This window comes from Podarcis gaigeae, assembly GCF_964106915.1.
Source record: "Podarcis gaigeae genome assembly, chromosome: 5".
Taxonomy (NCBI): domain Eukaryota; kingdom Metazoa; phylum Chordata; class Lepidosauria; order Squamata; family Lacertidae; genus Podarcis; species Podarcis gaigeae.
Genome location: NC_139681.1, coordinates 23,712,219 through 23,734,355, shown reverse-complemented (window position 1 = coordinate 23,734,355; position 22,137 = coordinate 23,712,219). Strand labels below are relative to the sequence as shown.

At 41.8% G+C, this 22,137-nt stretch overlaps 3 long non-coding RNA genes across 3 annotated transcripts in view; 1 reads left to right on the top strand and 2 right to left on the bottom strand.

Annotated features, from left to right (window-relative positions):
• The window catches only part of LOC310845479, a 485,939-nt gene that overhangs the window by 144,655 nt on the left and 319,147 nt on the right, over positions 1–22,137 (top strand). The window lies entirely within an intron of this gene.
• Positions 1,182–5,659, bottom strand: LOC310845878. The gene is made up of 2 exons (XR_014565024.1): positions 4,940–5,659; positions 1,182–1,376 (listed from the first exon to the last, which is right to left on the bottom strand). It is a non-coding gene; the product is annotated as an uncharacterized lncRNA (long non-coding RNA).
• Positions 15,136–22,072, bottom strand: LOC310845237. The gene is made up of 3 exons (XR_014564593.1): positions 21,932–22,072; positions 16,961–17,086; positions 15,136–15,262 (listed from the first exon to the last, which is right to left on the bottom strand). It is a non-coding gene; the product is annotated as an uncharacterized lncRNA (long non-coding RNA).

Below are 22,137 nucleotides of genomic sequence, written 5' to 3'. Positions count from 1 at the left end.
TAAATGTTTTAATGTCGTTGCATTACTATGCATTACTGGTGGTTGTGTTTTTAAAATGTGTTTTATTCTTTTTATTTTTCTATTGGCTTTTATTTATTTTTGAACTGCCTAAGTGTTTCTTCTTGAAATGAATGGCAGTATTAAAAAATGGTATTATCATTATTATTAATTACAAGCTGAAGCCCTTTTCCTGCTTTGACTGCTACTATGTTAAATCTCCTGTTACTCTTTTCCTCACATGTTATGTCTTTCTTTGGATTTGTTTTTAAATTGATTTAAAATGGTGACTTTTCAGTGTAAGGGGGGGGGGGAGGCTTCAAGCTGTGGCAGAGATGTGTCTCATACAAGAATGGCCACACTCTCATACTAACAAAATACATTTGTTGGGCAATTTGTGTAATATTCCTATACAGAAAGAAGAGGGTTGCAACTCTAGAGAACAAAACTGGGCAGTAGCAGGCAGGAAGTTAAACCCATGTTTAACTATACACCTGAATCTATATATGAGTAATAAAATTCTCCATACTGCTTGGTAGAATGATACACACACCCAGGCTGGGCTGAGATTGTTTTGTATGGACTTAGAGAGCATGGATTGATTTCACTGCATTTAGAATGTAACGAGCATTTTTTAAAAAAAACCATTAAAGATAGCCCAATGAAGTATCATGTCTCATTAAAAACAAATTTTATGTATTAATCTGTTAACCAAAATTCCTCAGGGCCTGCAAAGCATAATATTCCTTTTGCTACAGGTAAACAAATATGGTCCCTCAGAAGCGTCATTGGGTGATACTTAACTAAAATTCTCTTTATGGCTGGCTGGCTCTGGCATTGTTCCATGAAAAACAAATTAGCTGGCTCCTTGTAAAGATTAGAACATCAGGACAGCCAATTCCCCCCCCCCCCCCGAGGGTTGTACCTGCAAATTGCTGATGCTCCTAAGTACCCACAGGGAAGAATGTACCGGCCAGTCTATTTTTGGTTCATGTCATTTTCATATGTGCTCATTCATACGCCCATTCTAGATTGTTTCCTTGTTAATCTGCATTTTAAAAAAAATACTGCATGAACTTTTGCATTCAAATATGTACTTTTAACACATTTTCTAACGAAACACACATTTTGTTATGTTTCCTGTGTCCGGAACTGCACTGCAAAATTTAGACAAATGTCAAGGGTAATAATAACAATAACAGCTTATTTATTCATTTAGTTGCATTCCAGCACCACAGATTAACCCAGAAGATGCAGATCAAGTCAATTTGTATCAATATCCACAAATAATAAATCTTCCATATTCCACCGCTGGCAGGGCATAGCCTCAGGATATAGTTTCAGTCTGCATCTGGAGGAAGCAATGTTTGTAGAAGACTCTATAGGTAAAGGGGGGGGGAGAATAACTGTTTCATTTTTTAAATTACTGCTGAATGTTGGGCGTTGTTTATTTAACAGATAATCTTTCAAAGGATGTAGTCTTCTTCTTTTTCAATGTTTAAGTTGTGATATGGGTTTCAGTGGGTAGGAGAGGATATATTAATTGCATTTTATCCTTCCAGGCACCCACCTGTGTTTGGTAGAACAGAATTTCAAAATCTCATCCTTGGCAGAAAAATTAAAAGCATAGGAATTAGTCTGTAAAACCTGGCTTTTAGCAAGTCTAGTTATGAAGTAAGCTGGCTCGCCTTTCTTATCAGGTAACAAAGAATTGGGCAACAACTTATAATTTTAAAAATACAGTAATATTTACTTCCTTTATGATCATGCATTGGTTCACAGCAATGACAGCAGTGAAAACTATGCAGGCAAAATACTTGAACTGGAGCAAGCAGAGGCATGTCTGCATCCAATGTAGGACAATAGAAGAGAGAAAGAGAGAAAAAGGAATAGGAATAGGAAGTACCATATGCTCCTTCCTCTCCAGGAGAGAAGGGAAAATGACATCACACAGAGTCCTGTCTACCAGTGCTAATTGTATTTCTATGGTCTTAGTATCGGCCTATCAGCAATACAGCTCTGGGATTTAGCCCCTTCTCATTCTAACTAGCAACAATATGCATTTGTTAGGTTTGGCAGCTTATCTACCACATAAACTAACACCATCATTTTATTTTTGTACTTTGTGGTCAAATCTACTACCTCTGTTGGACACTGATATTCCTAGTGTCAGAGATTTGTGAAATCCTCTAGAAGTTTGCTAATCTTATCAAAATCTGCTTGGCTCCTCTCAAAACTCCTACAGATATTTCATCTGAGAAGAATATCTAAATTTCCTATGAAGTCTCATTTAGGTAAAACCCACTGGCAGTGTAAAAGATGCCTCCTTGAGAAACTCGACGAATCTTGCCCAAATCCTGACATATCTCCTCAAAATTCTTCACTTGAACAGAACTTCCGAATATAAATGTGGCGACAGCTCTAATCTTACTCCTGGGATCTTATCTGGTGCTATTTATCCTTGTTTCTGTCAGATTGGCTTAAATTTCTTTCTAATTTATATTGATGTTACTAGCCTTTGAATTATTCTGATTACTTTTAAATAAAACTAGCCAGAGGTCAGTTTTCTATTGTGACTTTTTAATATAGTTGGAAATTGCTGGATGCGCCACAAATTTCACTATAGCTCCATTCACTCTGATCCAGCTAAGATTGGCGTGACTTGTTCAAACAAGACTTCCATGCACATATCTACAGCAGGGTACAACAGAGCACCATCAACCAGGGGAGAAGATTGGGGCATTTTCCCCAGTTTGCTTGCTTGCTCGTTTGTTTTTGCTGTATGCCCCAAATAAGGCCTGTCTCTGGGATAAAGACCAGCTTTGCATCCAGCATATCTATAGTGTGCTGGGCCCGGGGGTAACCCTTGAAACACGGTCCAGGACCAGTCCAGGATCTGGAGGTTCTGCTAGGAGTCAGTCTGACAGGGCTAAGGCGGGATACGAGGCAGGAAACTAGGCAGGGACAGGGACAGGATCTCAGGCAGGATCTGGCATACAGCAATGTTGCTCCCACAACCTGGGGTGGGGTCCATCAGCCTTTTATCTTTGTTGGGGTAATGGCCGGTCCTGATTCCCCGGTGACTCACCTCCCTGTTTCGCCCGAAGGCGAGCACTCCTCCTGCGAGTATTCAGGTCTCTCCTTCTCTCAGACCTTAGTCTCTGCAGCTTGGGAGACATCGGTGGGTTACTAGACCCAGGGCCTCCTCAGCCTCCCCTGACCCAACCGGTAGTGGAGCAGCTGTAAGTGATGGCCCAGCTGAAGGCAACAAGGTCATCCCCGCATCTGGAGCCAGGGCAGGCTCAGGACCCTGACTTGGCCCAACTGGTATTTGTTGCAGGGGAACCTGTGCAGACTGGGACTCTTCAGGATCAAGCCCCAGACTTGGTTCAGATGATGCCTGAGGCAAAGGATCTGGTGCAGACTGAGACTCCTCTGGTTCCGAGTCTGCACCCGAGTCCCAGGCCATCACACATAGCTACCCTTGATCTACCCCATCCTCCCTCCATAATGTCAGATTTCAGGGCCTTACACCAACTTTGGTTGGTGCTGTGGAGTCTCCCACAGTGGTGGCTCCCTCTCTTCCAGTGCAGACCAGTGCTGGGATGCCTCCACCTGTTATTTACCCACTCCAGTGGCACAAAGCTAAATGCTGTATGCATTGTGTGGTTGTGTTGATGTCACAGACCAGTATTGTATCATCCCTGTGTAAGCCATATCTTGCGATTTCCCATATCTTGCGATTTCCAAAATGTTCTTGTCATTTTGTACACCCAAATGTACACAGGAAATGGCAACAAGTTTCTACAGAGGACTCTCTCTTTGCTTCTTGTCTCATCTGCCAGCCCTGAGCCCCATTCGCTGTCTCCACACCTGGTATTTATTGATATGAGACTAGGGTTGCCATAGGTCTGGAATTCCCCTGTACATATGTGGAAGACTGTAGTTGGAAGTACTGAAAATTGGCAAAATGTCCTGGACAATCTGGACGTATGCAAGCCATGTTGGCAGTGTCGTTTTTGCCGATTTGATTTTGGGCAAAAAAATCTCAACTTTTCTGTCCGGATTTTCACTGTTTGAAATATGGCAACCCTTTAAGAGACCGTCTTGTGTTGGAAATAGAGCTACACAGGGGTCAGCAAACTTTTTCAGCAGGGGGCCGGTCCACTGCCCCTCAGACCTTGTGGGGGGCCGGACTATATTTTTTTTGGGGGGGGGGGGAAGGATGAATTCCTATGCCCCACAAATCACCCAGAGATGCATTTTAAACAAAATCACACATTCTACTCATGTAAAAACACCAGGCAGGCCACACAAATAACCCAGAGATGCATTTTAAATAAAAGCACACATTCTACTCATGTAAAAACACACTGATTCCCAGACCTTCCATGGGCTTGATTTAGAAGGTGATTGGGCTGGATCTGGCCCCCGGGCCTACGTTTGCCTACCCATGGGTGTTTTTACATGAGTAGAATGTGTCCTTTTATTTAAAATACATCTCTGGGTTATTTGTGGGGCATAGGAATTCATTCTTCTTCTTCTTTCAAAATATAGTCCGGCCCCCCACAAGGTCTGAGGGACAGTGGACCAGCCCCCTGCTGAAAAAGTTTGCTGACCCCTGATCTAGAGGGACAATGCGATCTTGCACAATCTGACCTTTGGGCTCCTTCCAACTCTATAAAATATGCTTTCAGCAATGTATGCACAGGTTACTGTAGCCATGAAGAGCATGTGTATTTAAAATTCCAAAAGTAAATTAAAACAATGCAAAACAAAGCCTTCCCGGTTTCATCTTCACACAGAACATTATTGTGCATTTAAAGCTGCTAACCATGTCCAATGAACATTTAATTTACCTAATGAAAAAGGAGAGTATTTAAGCTAATGAAGTACGCAGCACTTACTTGAAAATGCAAATAGAGAAAGAAACATTTCTTACCGAGAATAGTTGGCAGAGGGAAAGACACAGTTGTCCCTGCAGCATTCAGACCTGCCTCTAGCCTCCAGGAAAGCAGATCTACGCAGTCCCAAAGTGGTATTTAGTTCAACTGAGGCTTGCTAAAAAGGAAGGGCTAATTGTATGTTCCTAAGCAGGTCTCTAATGTCTGATGAATAATGTTTTGCAGTGCACAAGTGTTTTTTTTCTAATCATCAGTCATAAACTGATGGGCTGCTATTGCTAAATATCTCCATGAAACTTTGATATAAGGTTCATAATACGGTACTGTGTAGAGCAGAAAGGGAGTGTCCAAACCTGTGCTACTCACTGTCCAGGTCAAAGGCAAAGTACCACTTCAAAAGGTTTGGGAAACAGGCAGAAGGTGGCTGGGGAGGCAGTAAAAAGCCTAATCTAGAGGGTAGCCAAGGCTTGATCTGGAAGATCCTCATTTACAGAAGCTTTTAATGTTTAATAGACTATTGTATTTTAATAATTTGTTGGAAGCTGCCCAGAGTGGCTGGGGAAACCCAGCCAGATGGGTGGGGTATAAATAATAAATTATTATTATTATTATTATTATTATTATTATTATTATTATTATTATTATTATGTCAGTTCATTGGGAACCAACAGGCTGTATGAAGGGGGAGCCATCCAGGAGTACATTGTATGGTCATTTTTTACTGGGTTTGTGGGTGACAAAAGGCATCAAGAAGGCGAACAAGGAGATTCCTGGCTGAAGCCATGGTTTATTCTGGCAACGCATGTGGCAATGTAACCACCATAATAAAAAAAAAGTTCAATAGCAACTGTTCATTCCTGCTTATTGCATATGCACTGACATCATCCCATGATAACAACACAGTAACACTCACCTGTTACTCACTTGTGACATCTCAGTATCATAAAGGAATAGTCCCCGTGTTATTTTTGTGACTCGTGGCATGGGGGGGGGGACCCCAGTGTGTGCTGATCAGATTTGCACTGTTAAACAATACAGCTGGCAAATTCCAGCTTAGAGACACCGATACATATGGGAAGATGGTGGTGGTCAGATGGGCGGGGTATAAATAAATTATTATTATTATTTAGAGACACCGATACATATGGGAAGATGGTGGTGGTCAGATGGGCGGGGTATAAATAAATTATTATTATTATTATTATTATTATTATTATTATTATTATTATTATTAAAAAAAATAAGAAAGGGCCCACACAAAACACATCCTCCCCACTGTCACTCTAACCCAGTGGTTCTCAACCTGTGGGTCCCCAGGTGTTGTTGGACTACAACTCCCATCATCCCTGAGCTCTGGCCTTGCTAGCTAGGGGTGATGAGCATTGTAGTTCAACAACATCTGGGGACCCACAGGTTGAGAAAGGCTGCTCTAACCGATATAAGCGTCAGATGGCTACTAGAACAAGCAGACAAGGGGGGGGGGGGAGTTAGAATGAAAGAAGAAATGAAAGAAAGTGGGAAACATTATCCAAAGAGTAAGTCTAGGAACGTACTACCTCAGGTATTCAGAAGAGTCGGTGCTCAAAGAAATTACCGTAGGTATTTATCTTGGGGGACTTACCACATATATCTGAAAATAGGGGTGTTCCTTTTTTGTTTGTTTGTTTTTGCACAAAGGTCAAGGGTTGGGCAGACAGTGTAAACATGTTATAAAACCAAAAGTCTCCCTCTTGTTCCTACCTGAGGGGATCCACTTCACAAAACATCCAGTGCTTGTGATGTACAGCTGGTCAATAGTAGCCTTAAATATTTTTGGTTTCTATTACAGCAAATGATTTTAATTATCCTATTGATATCCCCGCCTGTTCTCCTAAGTGGTTCAAGACAGTGTACATGGGGCCTCCACAATTTGACCTCACAAGAAATTTGTGAAGTAACTTGGCCTGAAAGGTGATGGCTGGGGCAAGATAACCCAGTGAGCTGAGTGTGGATTTGACTCTTGGTCTCACCAATCCTAGTCTGATGTTCAAGCAGCTACACCTCCCTGGAACTAACCAAAAGCCAATGTATAGTGTGAGGCAGCTTTGAGAGCCATATAACTCGGAAAGCTTTTCCAGATTGGATCCATCTTTGGCAGGGAAGATCAGGCAATGATGCGAGACCATGCAGATCAGTCAATGTGGAAAGCGGTCCCTAAAGGAGAAAGTTTGAAAACCATTGCTGCATACTCTTTGCCAAGTTGTTTCAAGCTCACAGAGGGTGGAATAAAATATAGATATCATGGCTAGCGCATAAGCATAAAAAGGAATAAAATTGTTCAAATAGATTAATTGCTTTGAATTATGCATTGATCTTTAATAAATATTGTTGACAGGGGAGCAACTAACTCTGCAAACAAGGTCTTGCGGTGTTCTCTGAGACTGCGCTCTCAGTTCCAAGGGGACTTCCTTAATGCATCTAAAATTTCAACTGCAGAACCTAGCAGTTGCTTATTTTGCCCAATAATTAGAAGGAGATACCTGGGGAATAGCTATCCTTGCAGAGGTGGTTGCAGAACAAATGAACATATAAGCAGACAATTTCATGCACACCGGGTGTCTATTCAAGGAGTGCATTTATCACACACAAACAAAATATTTCTGCACTCCACCATATCTTTGTTCTCACATATGAGCTGTTATTTATTCAGTGAGCACTGCAAAGGTTTATGCTAGGGTACGGGGAGATAAAGAACTGCACAACTTTTAGAAGACATCTGAAAGCAGCCCTGTATTGGGAAGTTTTTAATGTTTGGCATTTTATTGTGTTTTTATATTTTGCTGGAAGCTGCCCAGAGTGCCTGGGGAAACCCAGCCACATGGGTGGGGTGTAATAATACAGTGGTACCTCGGGTTCCATACACTTCAGGTTACATACACTTCAGGTTACAGACTCCGCTAACCCAGAAACAGTGCTTCAGGTTAAGAACTTTGCTTCAGGATGAGAACAGAAATCGTACTCCAGCAGCGCGGCAGCAGCAGGAGGCCCTATTAGCTAAAGTGGTGCTTCAGGTTAAGAACAGTTTCAGATTAAATACAGACCTCCGGAACGAATTAAGTACTTAACCCGAGGTACCACTGTAATAATAATAAGTTAAAACAGTACAACTTGCCCTCACCTCCACTTTACGAGTTTCCCTAAATGTATTGAAACTCATTCTTCAAAATTATTTGAATTTGAGGAAACTGTAACATTGCCTTTGGTGAAATTTAGTAGTGATTTTAGTCCCAGGTCTTAACACTAGCCCTGCAGTTCCTTCATCTCAGGTGAGCCACTTCTGGGGATGGGCATCATACTTATTTCCCTTTGGTTGCTTGTGGTACCCATGCTCGTACAGACATCTGAAACCAAGTATATATGTAGCTGCAGCTCAATATAACATTTGGCACATCTGATGCACTGGACTGTAGTCCATGAAAGCTTGGACCATAATGCAATGGCTCATCTTTCAGGTGGCACAATATTCTTTGTATGGTAAAGGGACCCCTGACCATTAGGTCCAGTCGTGGCTGATTCTGGGGTTGCAGGGCTTATCTCGCTTTATTGGCCGAGGGAGCTGGCATACAGCTTCCGGGTTATGTGGCCAGCATGACTAAGCCTCTTCTGGCGAACCAGAGCAGCGCACAGAAACGCCGTTTATCTTACCACCACAGTGGTACCTATTTATCTACTTACACCTTGGTGTGCTTTTGAACTGCTAGGTTGGCATGAGCAGGGACCAAGCAATGGGAGCTCACCCCCTTGCAGGGATTCAAACCGCTGACCTTCTGATCAGCAAGCCCTAAGCTCTGTGGTTTACCCCAAGGCACCACCCACGTCCCTATAGGTAAAGGTAAAAGGTAAAGGACCCCTGGACGGTTAAGTCCTGTCAAAGGCGACTATGGGGTTGCGGCACTCAGCTCGCTTTCAGGCAGCTGAGGGAGCTGGTGTTTGTCTGCAGACAAACTTTGTATATATGGTGTTTGCTTTGGGAACGAAGATATGCAAGTTCCTTGCAACTCTTCTGCAGTTGAACCAAGAAAATACAGTGGAATCTTGGTTCTTGAACGCCTTGGTACTCAAACATTTCTGCTCCTGAACACCAAAAATATGGTTTTTGAACATTTTTCAGAAGCCGAATGTCCAATGCGACTGTCAGCTATTTTTTCCAGGGTGCCTGCGCCCATTGGAAGCTGAACTTTGGTTTTCGAACATTTCAGAAGTCCAATGGACTTCCAGAACAAATTATGTTTGAGAACCAAGATCTGTACCACTGTATCTGCCTTGCTGTTCTTCGTTTCCACAACCAGATGCAAAATAATTCCACAGTATTTCCCCTTTGCATCACGCACAAATGCAAATAAGAAGTAAGGAAGGAAGGAAGAAGGGCGAGGGGAGGACCTGTGGTAGTGGGGCTTCACTAAACATATAGCAGATGACTCCAGAGGAGCGAGGAGAAAAAACATAAAATCAGCAGCAGATGCAACTGAAAACATTGCCTTATTTAATCTTCACTATAAACATTACCATGTCTTCTTGAGATGTGTGTAAATTTGGCCACATATTTATTTTCATTAATTATCATTTTCATGAGGCTGCGTTGTGCCAGATGCATGTTAAAAATGTAGAAAGAAAAAGGGTATTTCTCCAGGTGGTTTCTGCTTGATTGAGATTAGAAAATGCTACCATTCCCATCAGAGTAAACCAGCATTTCAAGGTTCTTGGGATTTTTCAACCTCAAAGAAAAATGAAATATTCTGCATGAGGCTGAAGGAACTAGATACATTTCTAAATCAAGTGAATGAACCTAAACAAGTAATATCAACTGAAAGAATAATTGTTGCTGATTTTCCCAAAGCCCTTGTTTCATAGCCTTCTGCTTTAACCACTTGCTCTATTTATTCCAAGGAAACAATATGCTACCCAGCAGATTTCTAAAATGGTGCAGCCTAGAGGGAATGACACTATGCACTTTTCTTGCTTGTTTGACTTGGCTCTCGAAGCCATCTATCAATGTAAAGTGTTTCTTTGAGAGCTGGGGTCATAGTAATGATGGAATACTATGGAGATAATGGCAGGGTTTCCCCATATTTGGGTCTCTGGCTGTATTTGGGCTGCAATTCCCATCATCCCTGGCTACCAGGACCAGTGGTCAGGAATGATGGGAATTGTAGTCCAAAACAGCTGGAGGCCCAAGTTTGGGGAACCCTGCAGCTACATTTAAGCATTGCAATGCTACCCCTTCAGATCAATAGGTCTTAAAAATGTTTACATGGCTATGAATATATCCAATTGGTGCCTTTGCACAAACAGAAGGACTTTTGATCCGAGTAAGACTTGATCTGAGTAAGACATATGCTGCTTTTTAAAGATGTTAAGACATATGCTGTTTTTAATGAAGGTCTTTGCTGATATCTTAAAAGCATTTGTTAATAAACCGTAGAACCATATGTGATCCCTATAAATAAGCCCATAATTTACTATCACAGGTGTTCAGCAAAGCAGATAAAGTGGGCAATCTAGGGGGGGGGGACCATAAATAACTGGCCATTTTAGGAAGAAAAAGAACTTGTACAAATATTCCCCTAATCTTCTGAGCAGCTGATGTAAAAAATGGACCTTTATAAAGTGACACACTCATATTCCAATTTGAATGGAAATGATGAACATGGGCAAATACCGCACAATCGGATTTACAAATGAAGATACAGCTTGACTGCAGAATTTCAGACCTTTATTGTATGTGGTATTCTTAGCATCATAGCGTTGGAAGGGCCTATAATTAGGAAGTGGGGGGGGGAGGCAAATGTCCAAAGATGAAATGGACTTGATGCAGATTATCACATAAACAGCAAAGTTGGAAGTTATGCAAATTGTTGCCTGTCTCTTTAAGAGGTCTCATCTGTAATAGAAATTCCCCTCTCTGGGTTTGGTTCTCTCCACAGCTGAGTGGGAACGATATGGAGTCTTTTCTTTGTGGAGCAAGCTCACAGCTTCTGTGCTGGGTGGTTAATCCGTTGTTCACAAATAAATACAACTATTGAAATTCTCCTGACCCCTCCTGCTTCCTGGTGTTAAGACAGAGGTATCTCAAGGTCTTCTCACACAGTAAGTACTCTTTCCAGACTCATGGGATACTATGTAAAAAGTTCTTGGGGAAAATTAATTGTGGTATCAATTACAGCCTCTTTCCTGGAGGAATTTTGTGACTTTGTAGCTAAGCCACCAGTAGAGCTTAGGTAGGCTTGCCATATGTCCGGACATAGCTGGTATTTGGCCCTCATTGTGGTAGTCCATGTCCAAAGTGTGGATTTTGGTGAATTTCATTAAAAATAGCTCAAAAACTTTGTTGTGTGTGGGTGAGATTTTGCAACAACTTTTTTGTGGAGCGGGGGGGAAGTTCAACCAGTTTGCCCCCCTCCATAAACTGTTTTACAATTTAAAATACTCATTTTATGTTCTTAAGATATCAATGACTTCCCTTCTTCTCTTTCCATGGCTCATTTTACATATTCTAAATCCCTGCATATTCTACAAAAACTATGGTATACCATTCAGTATTCCATTATTGCATCCATCAAAACTTATTTACACTGTTGAATTTATCTTAAAACTCAGCAACTTGGGGGTTAGGGAAAGCTCAATACATTTGTACCCTCCAAGAAAAGAACTCAGCAACTTTTGTGTCCGAAAGTTTACGTTTTGAAATACAGCAACCCTAGCTTAAGGAAATCTCCTGATATTCCGATTCCAGTTTAAAAGAGACTAGTCCTTATGACCAGAGAGAGCCAAAGACCTGTTATTGCCTGAGGCAAAAAACAAGATGGCCCCTTTCCCCACTCTGTGTATAGAAGCCTGCGAGAACAATGGGTTTGGCATCCTCCGCCCCACTTGAGGCAGCTGGCTAGTTTAGGGAGGCTGGGACAGGTAGTATCTGAAACATAGCTATGTCCTCAAACAGAGTTAGGAGGACAAGGCAGCTGCCATCCAACACCTCCTGCCACCTCATTTTGCCTGCTTACGATTTAAGGAAACGGTGGCATTTGAGAAACAGGCTTGGGCATCTCAGGCTGTGACTGGGGCGGAATCTAGACACATATCAAAAACGCTGTGAAAATGCATTTTGAAAAATATATTGAATTTGCCATGAGTTCACCATCGCTATCTAGTGTCACATTTGTGTAATGCGCTTCAATGTTGCATTTGCAGCTGTACAGCTGAGTCTTTGGATTACAGTGGTACCTCAGGTTACATACGCTTCAGGTTACAGACTCCGCTAACCCAGAAATAGTACCTCGGATTAAGAACTTTGCTTCAGGATGAGAACAAAAATCGCGTGGCAGCAGCGGGAGGACCCATTAGCTAAAGTGGTGCTTCAGGTTAAGAACAGTTTCAGGTTAAAAATGGACCTCTGGAATGAATTAAGTACATAACCAGAAGTACCACTGTACTGTCTGTCCAGGTGTTCACAGAAGGAGCCAAAAGTGAACATTGAGATTAAAGTGCCATTGAGCTGTGGGAACACGGACCTCTCTCCCCGTTGCTCTTTAATTTATCTCAGGAACCTCTTAGTTTGTGCTCCCAGAGGGCATCCCTGATATTATAGGGCCAGATTTGGAATGCATAAGCCATAAACTCCAGCATTCTGCAGATGATGCCTAAATATGCTTGGATGCTTCTAAACTGGTAAGCCTTTTAAATCAATTCTCCAGATACATTGTGAATTGGGGTTAATCTGAAATATGCTACTGGGAAATGCTACCTCAGTCTTTTTCATGGATTTCACCTACAACCTAAGATGATAGCTGAGAATGGCTATTTGAAGAGAATATTTTGGTTGACTGCTGCCTAGACAAAACCACCGTAGGCACAGGAAGTGGAAAATCATATTATGGCACATTACTATGCTTGTTTACTCAGAAGTACAACCCACTGTGTTCAGAGGGGCTTCTTTATAAGTGTGAATAGGATTGCAGCCTTAGTGAAGTAAGGAGGGAAGTAAGTGTCATTCAAATGAACACTCTCCCTTGGTTCTTACGGGTTTATCTGTTTACGTTTTTCAATCAGATATACCAAACTAGGTAGGATTTGCATTTTATGGAATGCAGAACAGCTGTTGTTCTTTACCAAGGTTGAATTTAGCAGAGTCTCATCCTGAATATAAAAGCTCCCAAAGCATTCGTACCTCAAACATGGCAGTGGGAACATCCCAGATACTATGCTATTCTAACCAGGTGGTATGAACTAGAGTCCAAATGCATTGTGGCAATGGCAGACTTTGGGCTGTCAAGTTTCAGTGGCACCCTATTGCAGCGCCAAAATTCAGAACTCCCTGACTCTTATGCGCCGTTCTATGACATTGTTGTGGCTTCCCCTGTGGCATCCTCTCAGCTTGGCACATGTTGTGAGCAAACTGGTCGTGCTCCCCTAAATGCGGCTCTGATTTCTTACTATTTAAGGAGGTCAAAAAAGGAGGAAAAAAAACCTGGCTCAGCCAGGGCGTTCATGTAATTTATCAAATGCTGTCGGGTGGCAAACACCGTTGTATGTTATCTATTAATATTTTACATGCCAATTATTCCAAGCTGGCCATGGGTTATCAGATGTGCTCAGGGGTGCCAACTTGATAAGCTCTGCCCCGCAGAATTGATCACATGACATGGCACACACACAACATTTGAATGACTGCCCATTATTTTTTTTGGAGGGGCAAACCCCTCAAATATTTTATTGTGAGGCCGAAGGGAGCTCTGCCCCTATGAGGTCACTCCTATGAATGGTTTTTGAACATTTCCCAAGGAACCTTCAATTCTCTTGAAGCGCATCAATGGTCCCTCAGTGGTGAGATCAATGATGATGAAGCTTCCCTGAAAGGCAGCTTGCCACAGCTGACCTTCCTCTGCAATGTATAGCCCCAGTAAAATGAGCATCTTGAGAAGGTCCTGAGGGCACCATCACAAAATGGCTTCCACCAGTGGTACGGCTGAAAACAAAATGGCTGCCACCTTCCAAAGAGCAAAATAGGATGGGAACATAAAATGGTTCAAAAAAGGATTCAATTTTTTTAAAAAAATAAGAAATCTGTATTATCATTTTGTTTTGGGAGAAGAAGCAGAACTTACACAGAGACTTTTTGCAATTAAACGGACAACAATAAAACATAATAAATCAGGAAATGGGGAGAGGAAAACTAGGACATAATAAAAACCTGCAATGTAGCTTTGCATAGTGATTGTAAATAGAACATACAGGGAGAAGAATAAAAAGTAGGTTAATCTTCTACGAAACTTCTCCACATATTGGCCTGGGAAATTGGAGGTTTGGTGGAAAACAGTTCAAAATACTTTACTTTTCTTTTCTGGGCTACATTAGGACATGTTTGTTACATTCTGTTGCTGTTGTGCTGCTGTAGATTAGAGCCATAAAATTAAAGAGAACTGATTCCAGGAATAATTCTGAGTGCATCCATGGTCACAAATAAAAAGACACAATGCTCACTGGCAAGTATTTCCCCCTATCTTTGAAAAGTAGAAAAGAATTTAAAAATGCAAGGGAAGGCACAGAAAATACATTTTAAAAACTTAATACTTTATTTTTTAAAAAGTCATTCAAGCAGTAGTTGAAAAATACTTGCCAGACTAATGTGATATTTGAGGCTGAATGTCATCTACAAGGTTCTCAAAATTTGTGGCATATGAGGAAATATGTGCTCCCCCTTCTCTAAGCAACCTAGAACCTCTGAAAATGGGTCCCCATAGCAGGAACGGATGCGTTCCTAAAACTGAAATTGACATATTCACCCACCCCTAGGCTTAATGTACTTATGAGGCAGCGCATCTGAAAGTTATGTGGACCAGAAATGGATTGATACATCCATCTCTGGCCTAGGTCCTGGCTACCACATTTCTTTCCTCCCTCCCTTACCTGCCACTGTTTTTAACAAATGACCATTCTGCCTCCTGGCAGAAATGCTGTGAAAGACTATACTGTTCAATGATTTGAAGACATTTCTGAAAAAGCTCATTGGACTCTCCAACATAAACACTGAATGTGTGGGCAGGTGGGGTTTGTTTGTTTGTTAAAGCAAAAACACCCTGTTAGCTTGCTAAAGTGCAATGCTGATTTTCAAAGTCACATCTCGCAGTGCAGCCTTAAGCTTCCAAGTTAAGAGATTTGTAGCAGATCCCCACTGCAGTTGATCCAATGCAAAGCCTGCTTCTGATTATCGAGAGTGCTTTATTTCCCTTTGAAACATGAATGAATGTGTTAGAAGCCTCGTTTTTCACATGTGGCTTCAATGCAAAGGGACATCTGATCACCCCATTCAATCTGAAAAGCACCATCTGTTCAGAGATAGGTGAGGAAAGGATGCTTTTAGTGACGGCTAATGCACAAATTATTTGCAAACAAAAAGCAAACAGAATTAGGATAATTCAGGGGTAAAAAAAGCAAACAAAATGGAAGGGTTCACCTTCAGGCATCCTCTAAAAAGAAGCCAAAGCTCTGTGGGGAAAAGTTTGAAATAACTTTGTAAGTCAGGAAATAACCTTTTCGTTGCAACAACCATCTGCATTTCAAACTCTGCATCTGTGCAGCCACAGGCAGGCAGGAAGAGGCAAAAGCAGGAGAAAAAATAAGTACAGTGGTACCCTGGTTCTCAAACTTAATCCATTCAGGAAGTCTGTTCCGAAACAAAAGTGTTCCAAAACCAAGGCATGCTTTCCCATAGAAAGTAATCCAAACAGATTAACCCATTCCAGACTTTTAAAAACAACCCCTAAAACAGCAATTCAACATTAATTTTACTATCTGAGACCTTTGATCCATGAAATGAAAGCAATAATTAATGTACTGTGCTATAAAATAAATAAGACAGTATTGTAGATAATAAAAATGAAAAATTGATTTTTTTCTTCCCTGCACTGATGATAGTCATTGTTTGGATGGGGGGCCTGTATACATTTCCACAGTCACACAATCAATCAATCAATCAATCAATCAATCAATCAGTAGCTGAACTAGGTTCCACACAGTCACAAAAACAAATTAACTGAAAAAGCCTCAAAGACAAAAACGCAAAATAAATAGCAAAAACAAAAGTGCCAAACTTAATCCGTTCCGGAAGTCCGTTTGACTTCTGAAATGTTTGAAAATCAAGGCTCCAAAAATCGGCTTCCAAAAATCATTTGAAAACTGGAACACTTAATTTTGGGCTTTTGGAGTTTGAGAACCAAAGCGTTTGAGAACCAAGGTACCACTGAGCCACCCCAAAGAGCTTTAATTTCCCAGGCTTCCTGGCGCCTGGGATGCTGCTGTAGCCGCATCTGAGCAGGATCGGACCTTAGTAATATGCCGCCCTGTGCGAGGCAATTTGACTCCCTCCCCCCAGCCCTCACAGCGACGGCTTAAGGTGGGCTTTGGGGATGAGGCCCGAGGCTCTGGGAGGGTCTTAGAGCCCTCCTTCCTCCTTCCCCAAGACCAGCAAGTGCTTACCCAACTTTGAGAAGGAAGAAGGAGAGGACTCTAGGACCCCGTTGGAGCTTCTCACCTGCTTCCTGAAGCTGGGCAAACACCTACTAGGCTTTGAGTAGGTGCCTTCCTCAGCTGCGCACCTAGTGCAGCTGCACCGCTTGCAATGCCCCAAAACCGCCTCTGATCTGAGGCACTGGGGTTGGAGCTTCACAAAGAGGCCTCCAGGAAGATCTGCCCCATCATTGCTATTGCCCAACTCCTGCTCCATGCCACTGCTACCTTTAAGTTTCTTTTGGCAGGGGGAATTGGGGCATAATCTAGAGACTTGCAGGGTCTGAGAGGAGATATTTGGCTCTGCCACACAGGTTCTGAATTTGTAACTGAGCGGGTGGCAGCAGCATGGAATTGAGAAATCCATTGTCCAATGCAGGTTGAGCGGACTGGAAGCCTGAATGACCCATTAGCCTGCCCTCTTGGCCACCATTCCTAACAGCTTGCTAGCTTATGCCTTCATATATATATATATATATATATATATATATATATATCCCACATCCTCTGATGTTTACCTGTGTCGTGTCCGCTGAGCTGAATGAAATTGCTTCATATTGAATGTCTGCAGCTTTGAGTGTCGCTCTGCCTGGTTTTTTTCGGTATGAGTTTTCATCGCTGAATTATGAATGAATCAACATCTGCTAAAAAAAAAAGTGTGGGGAGGAAAATAAGCAAACAAACCCAAGGCAGGATGAAAGATGAGACCGAATTTATCTGATGTGCATACACCATTAAGCGGGAGGAAAGAAACAATTTATTGATTTGACTCCTCGCCGCATCATTTTTATGGCTCTTTGGGTTGGCTTTGCACAAGGTATTCATATGATGTCATGTAATGCGGATCCAATTTACAGTGAAAACAGTCCAAACTGATTGTCTGCTCTTTTGTTTATTTCAATACAATAACCCACACATTTGTATGCGGATAAGTGAACACAGTAATCAAGATTACAGCGATCTTCTTTGTAAAGCTTGAAATGATTGGTGCTTCGGGAGAGATGTATCTGAGTGTCATGAACTTGGTGAATATTATCTCTACAAGCCTCGTATCTGTTCAGGCTTATAACCAACTCCAAAAGGGTGTATCATTTGTAACTCTCTTACCCATTTTCCAGTTCCTTCTCCTTGTATTCTCTCTCTCTCCCCCCCTCCCCATTTTAATGGGTGAGGGGAGGCTCATCTGTTGGTCCTTTTTTTGTTTTGTGTATATCTTGTATTTTTATGTTGTGAACCATCCTGAGATCTATGGATGAAGGGTGGTATACAAATTTAATTAATTTAATTAATTAATTAAAGGGTTTTGCTTAAAAGGTTTTGGAAACAGACTCCAATTCAAATGAAACAATGACTGTCCTAGGTACTGGGGGTTAAAATGACTCTGACATAAGCTTTATGGTGTTGCAGAAGTTAAGATAAGGAGGCCCTGTTCTCACCCATAAGTGCCTGATCCTGTCTAGTTCTCTGTACAAGCAGGATAGATGAGAATTCTGTCTGTACCCCATTTCTCTGCTAGATGCCTCATCATGCAACCCCTGTGGACTCTATAGCACCTCAGTAAGAACCTCGCTACATAAAGGGCACACATGACACATACGAACAACAACAAAGATTGAGAGGTGGAGTTGCAACATCTGAGAAGGGAGCCAAAGGTGCCCAAACAGACCAAGAAGGGGTTGATCAAGCCATCTTCCTTCTCTCATTCACACTATTTGACCTATTATTCTGAAGGTACTCCTAGCTCGGATTTTCTCTCTCCTGAGCCTCAAGGAGGTTAGATTGGTCTCAACTAGGGCCAGGGCCTTTTCAGCACTGGCCCCGACTTGGTGGAATGCTCTGTCACAAGAGACCAGTGTCCTGTGGGATTTGATATTTTTCTGCAGGGCCTGCAAGATAGAACTGTTCCGCCTGGCCTTTGGCTTGGACTCACTCTGACCCCTTATATGGGATTTGGCATATAAATTTTCTCTTGGCTTTTTTGCTGGCCCATGTAGGACCAGCATGGATAGCTGGCTGGGGTGAATATCTGATGTTTCCTCCCTTTATGGTCTTGATTTATGGGCTACTACTAAAATGAGGCTGCATTTTAAGCCGTATTTTAAGTCGTATTTTAATTAACTGGTTTTTCCTCCCTATTATGTTTTATTGTAATTTATATTCAGTGTTAGCTGCCCTGAGCCTGGTCTTGGCTGGGGAGGGCGGGGTATAAATTTTTATTTATTTATTTATTTATTTATTTATTTATTTATTTATTTAGGTTAACCATTGGCAAATCTTCAGCCTTGCTCATGGTCAGTTTGCAGAGCATGAATAGATAAGCTGTGCCCTTCCAGATGTTTATGAATTCCAACTTCCATCTGCTCCAGCCAACATGACCAATGGTCCAACAGCAAGTTAGGATTTTGGAGCAAAGCACAGACTATTTAGTATGCACATCCCCAGACATTAAGTGAGTGCTTCCTTCACCAGCAAGTATTGCTGGGTGTTTTTCTGTTTGCGGGATTGCTAGAGATGGAGGAAGGCTCTATTTTAAAAGGATTTATACACAGAATTTGCTGATTCTGACCTGACTGAACTTTGTCTACACCAGGCTGCCACTTGCTTGAATGCCTGATTATGTCTGAACTGCTCGTGCATTGCATGTTTTTTTAAAAAAGATCAACTAATTATGTGCAGAATTTTATGCAGTGTGCGTGATATTAATCAAACCACATTCAGTACTTTATTTCTGGAGCATCATACATATAGTTAAATGTGCTTGTTACTTTAGGAATCCTAGAGTGAATATATGTAGCATATATCTTTCATTCTAATGAAAACATAAGAATGTCATCACACAGCTCCCATTGGAGGATTTCTATACCACATCACAATCATGGATTGTGGATGTGGTATAGTCAGAGTCAGAGTGGATATTCTGATCATTTCTATTTTTAGCCTAGTATGTTTATTTATTACTTAAGAGGAGCAGAGCTCCTCCTGTCCAGCCCCGGATGTGTGCACGGCCCATCCCCTAGTGTATATAATATTATAACTATAACTATAACTATAACAAGTACAAAAATATTATGTTTTTTCAGTTGAACTAGTTAAAAAACAAGTTGCTTTTCATTAAGAGCAAGGAATGAGATGGGAGTTTAAAAATATATCTGCGACTAAGCACGGCATTGAAGTTTTCAGGAAATTCTATCTATATTTAGGGCAGACCAGGGTTGTGCTTTCAGCAGAGTGTTTAGGATTATAGTGGAGACATAAAACCAGGAAGGTGGGTGTACTTTTTGCAATGATGGTGCAGCAGCTGGAATTTGGGGTTTGAACCCCCCCCCCCGAGCCTGGCTGTTCATTGGGTTGCTTCAGACAAGTCATTTCCTCAGTCTAATCTGAGGGAAATCAGTACTATAACTTGTACATCCATAACCTGCTAGCATAACAAATAGCAGTAACTGGCAAATTTTGTTTTTATTGCTGCTTAGTAACGACAACAAATTTTGATAATCATTTATTTGTCCACTTCCATAGAAAACTAATTAATGTATAATTTGCTAAACCAAGCACTGTTGATTTTTAATTAGCCATGGCCTTTTTCATCACTACTCTCTTTCCATGTGTTGGTTTTTCTTCCCTCTAGTGGCTAACCCCAAAGTGCAAGCAATTTTGCAAGTGTTCATCATAAGGACAGCCATTGGGTTTGTTATCCACATTGCCAGTGCTCCACCTGATCGGAAGTATAGGATAGTATTTTGGTGGCTGGATCACTAGATGGGGCTATAAACTACATCATAATCTCAATGTATGTCATCAGAACTCATATTACATGGCATAAATGTTGAGGATTACAAGCAAATTCCCAGGCAACAAATTACCCACCTTTTGGGTTTACAGATAAGAACTGTAAAATTAGTGCAGATTATACACTCCCCTAAAATTGGGGAACGTTTGGCTTTCCCGACAAATTCCACTCAAAACTGAAGGAGAGGGGCCTGTGTATGTGTGGCAGAATGTACTAATTCTGCTAACATTCCTGTTTGTCTAATGGCCATCCTGGGCTTATCAAGTGCTCTAAACTCTAATTATTGATTGCATTTGTTGTATGAGGAGCAAGGAACATGTTCTCTATGTAGTTGTACCAGCCAATGGTGTTGCCTGAAAGATTAGAGGACCTGGTTATAGTGTTATATGCCACCCCTATCTCCCAGCAGTGTGAAATATCAGGGGTTTCAGGCACTTACCCAGGGTTTGTGTTTTCTTCAGAAATTAGGCACAATGGAGATTGTGGTGTCTTTAGGATAGATGGTTTTATTTACACACATATATACAACCTGCACCTAGATGGAGGGATTGCATAGCACGTCCTATGAAGCTCTGGCTTCCCCCTTTCAGCATTCAATTCAAAGGACAGCAAAAAAGCATCCTCTTTGTCTCTGAGAGCCAGTGTGCTGTAGTGGTTAAGAGCGGTAGACTCGTAATCTGGTGAACCAGGTTTGATTCCCCGCTTCTCCACCTGCAGCTACTGGGTGACCTTGGGCTAGTCACACTTCTCTGAAGTCTCTCAGCCTCACTCACCTCACAGAGTGTTTGTTGTGGGGGAGGAAGGAAAAGGAGATTGTTAGCCATTTTGAGACTCCTTAGGGTAGTGATAAAGCGGGATATCAAATCCAAACTACTACTACTACTACTACTATTCTTCTTCTTCTTCTTCTTCTTCTTCTTCTTCTTCTTCTTCTTCTTCTATCCAGCCTGTCCTCCTCACATGGAGTTCTGCCCCTTCTTTTTGCAGCTACCCAACTCCAAGGACCTCCTGTTGGCCTACGTCATTCAAAGTTGAAACCCTAAGCCTGGCCTTTGCCTCTGCGCACTAGCACCCAGCAAACAATGGACACCACTCCCCCGTGCCTGGCAGTCATGCCCTCTGATGGTTTCCTTGATGGGCCATCACCAGCCTTGGCACATGGAGGGCAAATCTATACTGGTTGGTTATAACGTTTAAAATGTGTTATAAAAATGCGGCACCAGAGGGTGCTGTAGAGCAGCGATCTGTCGGCAATGGAAAATTGCCTTGAGAGCTATATTACGTTTCTTTTACAATGTTCTAACAGATCCGTGTAGATCCACCCCAGTTAGCTGTGTCAAGCTGGCTTGGCTCATTAGCATAACTAAATCCATGGGGCTTCTGTGTTTAGCAAAGTTTAATCAAACCTTGATTAATTTTAACTTTTACTACATCCAGGAATTATGGGGGGGGGGAATCTGACACTCCAGAATTCAGGAGAATCTGCCCCCCAACCCATAATAGAACTAGATCATCATTTCCATCAGAAATTGCCCCTTCCAAAAAACCACTCTGGAGCTTCATAACTCCAGGAAATTTAAATACAGATTTATCCCATCCAAATTCAACCAAACATTCAACCCACTACCCCACACTGGCTGACTGGGTATGGTATTGATAGCCATAGAATTAGCATTTCATCTCTAGGGAGTGGACTTACCTTCCAGAATCAAAGTTGTCTAGTGATTTCAGAGAGGAGAGTACTAGGAAGGTGTCTTACATATGTTCCATCTGGTTCAGTATTGTCTACCCTCAATAGTAGTGGCTCTCCAGGGCTTCAGGCAGAGATCCTTCCTAGTTGGTGGAAATTATCATACTGGATTCACAAACAGGATCACATTATGGTGCTGGGTAACAGCAATACAT